The sequence below is a fragment of the Haliotis rufescens genome, unplaced genomic scaffold (genome assembly GCF_023055435.1).
Source record: "Haliotis rufescens isolate VD_foot unplaced genomic scaffold, xgHalRufe1.0.p SCAF_160, whole genome shotgun sequence".
Classification (NCBI taxonomy): Eukaryota; Metazoa; Mollusca; class Gastropoda; order Lepetellida; family Haliotidae; genus Haliotis; species Haliotis rufescens.
Window position 1 is genome coordinate 147,250 of NW_025963847.1, and position 9,300 is coordinate 156,549.

The 9,300-nt window shown below is 46.0% G+C and overlaps 1 protein-coding gene across 2 annotated transcripts in view; it reads right to left on the reverse strand.

Moving 5' to 3' along the window:
* The window catches only part of LOC124127795, a 39,927-nt gene extending 30,627 nt beyond the window's left edge, over positions 1 to 9,300 (reverse strand). For both annotated transcript variants that reach the window (XR_007221666.1, XM_048397181.1), the window contains exon 1: positions 9,220 to 9,300. The gene's annotated coding sequence lies outside the window, so the exon portion shown is untranslated. The remainder of the gene's footprint in view (positions 1 to 9,219) is intronic.

Below are 9,300 nucleotides of genomic sequence, written 5' to 3' on the forward strand. Positions count from 1 at the left end.
TATCTGCAATGCCCCAAGTATGATGATGGGCATTGAAGTCTCCTTGGAAGATGGTTGATTTATTTTCTAATTGGTAAAGGATGTCTAGGTCTGTAAGAATGTGGGCCCCTCAAGACAAATTTATAGGTTAGATAGGGACATCCATTTTGCTTTTTCCTTTTTTTTTGGAAGTACAGTAGTTGGTGGCCCCGTTCTGGGACCGCTCCTAGCTTCTGATAGGTCGGTTTCTGTGATGACGTCACTTCCGGTTTCGGTTTGGTCACGTGACTGCGCATGCGCGAAGAGGGCATTGTTGATCATGCGTGCGTATGATGGCGACACTTCCGGTTCAGGTCGTGCGCGCCTACCAAAATGGCGGCATTTTCGTTTTCGTGAGGCGTGCGCACATCCAAGATGGCGGCACGTCCGTTTCCGAAGTGCCATCTCCCCATCCAAGATGGCGGCACAGGGCCTCCAAGACGGTGGGAGGAGAGAGGGCGGGAAGACGGGAAGGTGGGAGGAGGGAGGGGGGTTTCCTTTTTGCGGGTTTGGTGGTTGGGTGGGTGGTTGGGTGGTGGTGATGGTGGAGAGGGTAGTCAAAGCAATGGATGAAAGCGTTCTTTTTCTGGACAGATGGGTGGCCCTGAAAAGGGCCGTTTTGGAGAAGATGAAGATTACTTCTTCTCCCACAAAGGTGCTGTGTTGCAAAGGCACATATGGCCTGCCACCTGTCTCCTGACAGGACACTTACTGGTGTGGCATAATCGTCTCCAAGTCCCAGCGGCACAGTGGCAAAGGATGTGCAACTGAAACCAGCTCCAATTCCCAATTTTCTTCGTTAGTTTGCATGATGATCATCTCATAGAATTTCGTTGTGAGTGGCTTGGCTCTTGTATTATAGGAAAGGGACTGACACCCTGCTTCCTGATTGGTCCAACACGCAGCGCCCCGGTTGGTTTGTTCCGGCGCCTGGTCTGCACCTCGGTTTTCCAAACTGGACCGACCCTTGGGTTATGTTTCCATAGGAAATGGATTTTACCATGGGAGAGAAAGCACAACTCTGGTTCGACCAAACAGAGCCCAGAACGGTCCTCTGATTGGTCCTCAACCAAAGCCGCTGATTGGTCAGATTTCGATCCTGTTCTTTTGGGTAGTCATGTTTTTAGGTAGACGGTCGTCTGAAATCTAAAGGTTGACCGTCATGGGCAGACATGAACGTGATGTGGGAATGCCTACGTGATGTACTTTGTGTCTCCCAAAGCAAAACGTGATGTCACGCGTGACTACAAACAAACGTTTATCAATATGATTATGACGTTGCCACTCGTTCATTCATGCCGAGGTGTTGGCACTCGCGTTTATATCCATGCAAACGTGATGTACTTTGTGTCTCTATGCAAACGTGGTGTTTCACTCGTGTCTCCATGCAAACGTGGTGTCATACGTGTCTTCTAACAAACGTTTATCAATATGATTATTATTTATTCCGAGGTGTTGACACTCGTGTATGTTTACATGCGTTATGTCACGCGTGTCTCCCTGCAAAACGTGGTGTACTTCGTGTCTTCAAACACACATGGTGTACTACGTGTTTCCATGCAAACGTGACATACTACGTCTCAGACGTTTATCAATATGATTTTGACGTTTTCACTTGCTCATCCATGCCGAGGATTCGGCACTCGTGTATGTTTACATGCGTACTGTTACTCGTGTTTCCATGCAAACGTGATGTACTTCGTGTCTCTATGCAAACGTAGTGTCACACGTGTCTTCATGCTAAACGTGGTGTCATGTTTGTGTCTTCAAACAGACGTTTATCAATATTATTATTTATCATATTTAGATGGATAAGCATAGAGAGAGATCGATAGACATTTGCTCGTGTCTCCATGCAAACGTGTACACACACAGACAGACATGGTGGTGTCACTCGAAGGCGTGTGCCTCCAAGAGGACTGGGAAGGCTGTGGGTTCCTTTTTTTGGTTTAAGGGTAGTCAAAGCAAGGATGAAAGCGTTCTTTCAGGAGAGATGGGTGGCCCTGAAAAGAAGAAGAAAAAGAAGAAAAACTTTTTGTGCTGCTGTCCAAGAAGCAACATCATGTCCAATCTTATTGACAAGACAAGGATCGTCGAAGCGGAAATTGCTGCCATATGGGTGCCCTACGTGGCACAACAGTTTACTTGTGACCAACAAAGAAAAGCTTGTTGGAAACAGGTAGCGGAAATAGACTGAACCAATTGCCCTTGCTGGCAGTTTTTAAGCAATCAGGGTGCATGGGTGAAGTGTGTAACACATGCATGTCGTGCATTTTGCATGTGTGTTTTGAGGGTGGTTGTGTTCAGGCGATGTTATCAGTGTTATCAGGAGAATCTACATGGAAAAGGCTTTCAGTCGAGTATTTGTAGGTAATTCTTCTGCCTGAATTTGTTCTCAATGATGGCATTCAACACTGATGAGAATGTTGCACGGGAAATAATATACTAGCCACATAAAGAAAATGTGCACGGAGAAAATATATTCTGGATTGAAATACAACACAGCAAGAACAAAATGATGCAGACGCTGTAGCAGCTGAATGATCGGACCATAAGAAAATGTCAACGGGACCTGAACAACATCTGTTACGATGACGTCAGAAGATCAAAATGGAGTAGGGGGTCAAACGACAAAGTTACAAAGTCAATAACGGGTATGACCACCCTGTGCGTGAATCACAGCAGTGCATCGGCGACGCATGGAGTCCACCAAATGGGCATGGAAGGCCTGTGCCAAGTCACGGACGTTATCTGGAGGATGTGGAAGACGACGCAGACGGCGCTCCATTTCATCCCACACATGCTCTATTGGGGAGAGATCTGGAGAATTTGCAGGCCATGGCAGTAACATGACATTGTTATGATGACGGAAATCCATTGCGACCCTAGCGACGTCTGAGGACGAGCGTTGTCCTGTTGAAATGTTAATCCCGGGCCATGACGTTGTAGAATCTCATCTCTGTAGCCAACACTGGTGAGATTGCCCTGAACAACCACCAAAGGGGTTCGGTGCCGTGCTGTTATCCCACCCCAAATCATCTCAGAGCCACCTCCAAAACGATTCCTCTCCACAATACAGTTGCGTGCATAACGATTCATCTGTAAAGACAACATTTCTCCACCATATTCGAGGTTGGTGAACATGATTTCGACACCATCTTAGACGGTTGACTCGGTGACGGTATGTCAGGATGGGACGTATGGCAGGGCGTCTTGGTCGAATCCCGTACTGACGTAAACGATTCCTGACAGTGTTAGGATGGATACGGCGCAGTCCAGGAATTGTCTGGGACGTCGTTACTGCCGTTTGGAACTTGTGTCGGAGATGTGTAACTCGATTCCATCTGTCCTGTCTTGGCGTCGTTACTCGGGGACGTCCTGAACGTGGGTGGTCGGCAACGTCATTTGTGTTCTGATAACGCCTCACCAATGCCGATATCGTGTTACGATGGCATTGGAAATGTGTTGCCACCTGTTGTTGCCTCATCCCGCTCGGATCTTTCCAATGGCTACATGGCGCTGTGCAGCTGTCAATCTTGGCATGATTTGCTTGTGATATGCTTGTGTCTGCGCTTGAGAAGTTTTGAATTTTTGAATGACCACAGATTATGCTTTCCAAAGTAACAGCGAATTTTGAGTTGCACATGCTGTGTACAGCTGCACAGGATGCAAGTGCAGTAACACATTGCACGTAAATAAGCCCCCATCAATGACGTCATATCGCATGGCACGTGCATGAGCGTTTGAATGTCTCCAATAATTGCTATGTTCAAACCTATATTTCATATATGGACGGTGTGCCCTTATATATATATTTTCTCCGTGCACAGTTTCTTTATGTGGCTAGTATACTTGTTGCTTAACGTTTTGTGAGGAGTATACATCATGTCCAAACTTATGAATGCCAAGACAAGGAGCGACAAGGGCAGTAAAGGGATCAGTGAAGGGAACGGTGAAGGGAACGGTGAAATGACCGTTGAGCTCAGGGGTGAAGTGTTCGACGTTATATGTGCAAAGAAAGAGGCCGACGGCGTGTACGCAAAGTTACGTACGAAGGCCGACGAAGTGATGTGTGACATGATACGATCAAAGATAAAGAAACTGACTGAACCCAAGATAGTAGCACCAAAGAAGAAGAAGATAAAGAAGACCCTGGAGAAAAAAAACCCAAGCAAACCAGCAGCAAGAGCAGCAACCACAGCAGCAGCAGCAACCACAACCACAACAACAGCACCAATCACAGAACCAACCATAACAACAACAGCAGAAGACACCGAAATGAAAGGGACATCCTTCTTAAAACCTGCAACACCTACAACACCTGCAAAAAGGTGACCACGGCACCTGAAGATCTCTCATCAAGAGCGACTGTAAGCACCGTTGCTATTCTTTGGGATGTGTATGTCGTTATGATGATGATGATAACGATGATGATGAGTATCACGAATGCATGACGATGATCGTGGGTATACTGAAACGTTCTTTTCTTGTTGGATTGACAGGACACACATCCTTTCTTCCCCCGATGTCAGTTCAGCGCAAACCCTATTGGAACAGTGGTGGGAACAAACCCCTCGGGAGCCAACCTATTGGCCTAAAGCGTCTGTGATGATGACGACCAGTGAAAGCACTCAAGCTGACAGCCCTCCCTTCCATGGATCTGGAAACACCCACCCTGCATGATGCTTCTTGGTCACCAGCATCACCGGAGGATGTCATCTCCTCAGGTATGCCCATGGGTTGCGACGACGACAACGTTGACGACGATCCTTTTGGAGAAGCTCAACTCACTTCCATACAACGTGAATGTAGTGCCTATCGGCACAACAATATGCTGAGATACATAAGCTGTTTTACTGATGAGGAGTCCCAAACATGTTTGGAACCTATTGGGGTTAATATGATGAAGGACCACATCCTATGTTGACCCCATCTTCACTCGAACGAAGAGCTTGAAGATGGAAGATGAAAGGTTTTCATGTTTCACATGCAAAGCACTCCCTCCTCAGGTGTCTTTTCGTATTTCCTATGTATCTGGTTGTTGTTGTTGTTCATTATTAAACAGTGATTGATTGAACTGACTCTTTGTGTCTTGATTGATCTCAACTCATTTCGGGTGCCGACCGAGGGTAGAGGCTGAGTTGAGATGTTGTCTACGTGGTATGTCTGTTTGTCTGTCATGTCTGTGCACATGCTAATTGTAAAAGTAAAGAAAAAAAGAAAGAAAAAATAAAAGAGAAAGGCCATGCTTGAAAAATCAGCTGCCTGGTGTCAGTCATTCCAGTACACAGGACAGAGTCTTATCACATCGTCAGTGACATGCAAGACGTCATGGAGTCCACATATGACGTCACGTGGTGATGATGATAATGATGAAGAGGTCATGACCTCCCCCTCCCCTGTCTGTCATGTCTTTGCACATGTTCGTTGTAAAAGTTAAGAAAAAATAAAGAAAAAAAATAGATAAAAGAGAAAGGGCATGCTTGAAAGATCAGTTGCCTGGTGTCAGTCACCCAGAACACAGGATAGAGTCTTATCACATCGTCAGTGACATTCAATGTGTCATGGAGTCAACATCGTGTTCAGACTGTGGTAAGACATTTTCTAGAAGAGATGTCTTACTTCATCATAAAAAAACACGTCCATGTGTTATCACCAACACCATCACCTTTGAGACCAGAGACATCACCGTCGCCTCCGCCACTGCCGCGGTATATGGGGCAAAGACCGTCTATGAATGTCATGGCACCATCCCGAGATGTCCCCGATAATGAGTGGGTGCCTGAAAAGGCGAGAGAAGAAGTGAGAAAACACACACTCTTTATGGATGACACATGGCGACTCAGTGACATTCTGGAGAGACCTTCTCCTTCTTACACCTTGTGTCATTCTTCTCATCCTGACTATGATTCATTTCAAGAGCGTCTGAGGGCTTTTTAAACGCGGCCTAAACAGATGACCCAGACCCCTTATGACATTGCCATGGCTGTTTTTTTCTTTCAAGGACGAGGTGGCCGTGTTATCTGTTATTGCTGCGGTGTGACACTCTGCCAATGGGAAGCCACAGACAAACCCTGGAAAGAACATCTGAAGCACGCCATAGTCCCCTGCGAATACTTGTGTGTGTATTGTCCTGATGGAGAAGTGAACGAAAAATACAGACGTTTGTTGTCCGAAGAAGCACGGAAGAGAACAGTCGAGTGTCTTGTTCACTCCTTGTGACAAAGGTTTTTGTTCACTACGCTTTTAGGAATGGACAGACGTTCACACCCAAGTGGTCACCCTAGTGTTCACAATAATCACAGGGACCCCCCTAATCCTGTGACTTTGGTTTTGTTGTGTTGGTTTGTGTGAGCGGTTTAAGTTGAACGAACATAAGTGTTGTGTTGTCTTTTTTTTTTAGGATGGAGAAATCAGCATGCTCACCCAAGGTAGACAAAAAAAAACAGGATCGAATTACACACCCAAGAAAAAACAGGATCGAAGTCTGACCAATAAGAAGCCTGGGATGTGGACCAACCAGAGGCTGGCTCGGACGTACTGGGCTCTGATTGGTCGAAACGAGGTTGTGCTTTCTCTCCCATGGTAAAAACCATTTCCTTTGGAAAAGAAACACAAGGGTCGGGTCGTTTTGGAAAACCGATGTGCAGGCCAGGCACCGGAACGGACCAATCGGGACGCTGCGTTGTGAACCAATCAGGAAGCAGGGTGTCAGTCCCTTTCCTATAAAACAAGAGCTAAACCACACACATACTGCATTCTATGAAATCAACCATGTCGTCTCGATACAACTGTATGAATTGCCAGACAGACAGTCACAGTTACCTGTACTGCCCTGAAGTGACATCTACCGAGTGCCACACTCAAGGTCACCGCCACTATGTCTGTCCGAAGGTAAGCAGTCAAGATCAGCAGCAGACTCCCCAGGGGTTATGTTACAACTGTCAAGTCGTGGGTCATTTCGCTGTAGATTGTCCAGAACCCAGTCGAAAGAAGACTCCCCTGGGCCGATGTTACAACTGCCTGGTTGTGGGCCATTTCGCTGCAGATTGCCCAGAATCCAGTCGAAAGAAAACTTCAGTTGACACAAGTAACACAAGTGACACAAGTGCTTCATCTCATAGAAGCCATGCATATCGATGTCCGTGCCCTAAAAGAATGCATCGCACAACTCCAGGTGGGCATCACACTGCATCTAGGGAAAAAAAACCATGACAGAAGCCCCTCAAGAAAGCACCCTTCAACGCGCCCACGACGTCATCAGTCTGAGGAGGAGGAGGTGGAGGATGAAGAAGATAGATCATCTGAGCAAAGTGACTAACGCATGGGACATGCTGCTCCACTGTTTTCAGAGTTTCCAATCGTTTCCAGTTACCAGTTTTTCCAGTGTTCCAGTTTTCCTACAGTTTCCTGCTTTTTCCAGTTTCAAGTTTGTTTTCCAACGGCCCTTTTCAGGGCCACCCATCTCCCCCGAAAGAACGCTTTCATCCATTGCTTTGACTACCCTCTCCACCATCACCACCACCCAACCACCCACCCATCCACAAAACAAAAAACAAACAAAAAACTCCTCCCTCCTCCATCCTCCCACCTTCCCGTCTTCCCATCTTCCCGCCCTCTCTCCTTCGGAAACGAAAATGCCGCCATCTTGGAGGCGCGCGCCACCGGAACGGGACGTGTCGCCATCTTGGATGTGAGCGCACGACAGGTACCGGAAGAGTCGCAATCTTGGATGCGCACGCATAACACATAATGCCCTCTTTGCGCATGCGGGTTGTTCGGGTAGCCAAGTGGTTAAAGCGTTCGCTCGTCACGTCAAAGACCCGGGTTCGATTCTTGACATGGGTACAATGTGTGAAGCCCATTTCTGGTGTCCCCCTGCCGTGATATTGCTGGAACGTTGCTAAAAGCGGCGTAAAACCATACATAATCAGTCACTCTTCGCGCATGCGCAGTCACGTGACAAAACCGAAACCGGAAGTGACGTCATCATAGAAACCGACTAATCAGAAGCCAGGAGCGGTCACAGAAAGGGGTCACCAACTACGTTTACTAGGAACGATTACAACATTTCTAAACCTTTTTTATATACCTAAACGTGTACAGCTTGAATATCGATAAAATATAATGTCCTTATCCATAGCTAATTCTCACCAAGACGGCTACAATAAACTAGTGCTAAGCATAGCGGAGATTTGCCCCCTTTTCTTTGTAGGTGTGCTACCTCTCTGTCGTCTTTTGACATCAAAGAGGGAAATCAGTTTTCGCCGTTTTCGCCAAGTTATTTTATGTATCGAATGTTTAACGTCATGCATAAGCATATAAATCCATTTGATATATATCTATGCCCTCAGAAATTAGCCAAAATTGCCTTCGCTCATGGTTCGCGTAAAGCTGCTCGATAAAAAAATCGTCGCACAGTATTTTATACGACAAAAAGCGTCGAATTTTGCTGCTGACATCGCAGAATCAATTCTTGGACAACTGTAAGCAGTGTCATTTTTCAAAACCAGTGTGATATTTGTAAATTTGCAACATCAGATAGGAAATTTAATATTCTACATGTGTGTGTAATTTTAAAGCCGGAGGTAGATCCAGTGCCGCGTGAGCGCAATTCTCGCGCAACGTTCACTTTTCAGATCTTAGGAAAATGTGCGGCATCCAGCCGGTTAAAGCGCACTTTGCAAATTTTGTCATTATTGTGTAAGTAACATTCCCGTTTTCCGGAATTGCTCGTTTCTCTTTGTAAGTATTTTGACACATGCAGCTATCACCTTCAATCAATAATCGGAAAACCGGGAGACCACCCACCATCACGCGTTAAGCCCAACTCGAGTCACGCCACCTTCCAGCATGATAACAAAGTACAAAATGCAACGTGTATGTGACCTAGTTAATTCTGCACTCGAATAAAGACGACATTTTGTTATCTATATTGCATATCAACCTGCCGCGATGTTTTAAACAATATGACAAGCCCCAGAAAATACTTAAACACGAATACCTCAGATTAAAAATGTAACAGTGGATCCGTTGATGTCAAGTCTTTACTGGTAACAATAGGTTGTTATCTGTTTCAGACACAACAGTGACTTGTTTGAAGAAGTGAGAGAGAACATGTTTGTCCCCCTGTCAAGATGTGAACTGGTCGGCTTTTTACTTATTTAAATGTACAGTCGGTAAATAGTTCTTGAAACTCACCTTTTTATAGCCCTGTTGGGGTTCTAGTTTGGAATAGGTCTCCGACATAGGTCAACATGTCCGCCAACACTAGGGAGTTAC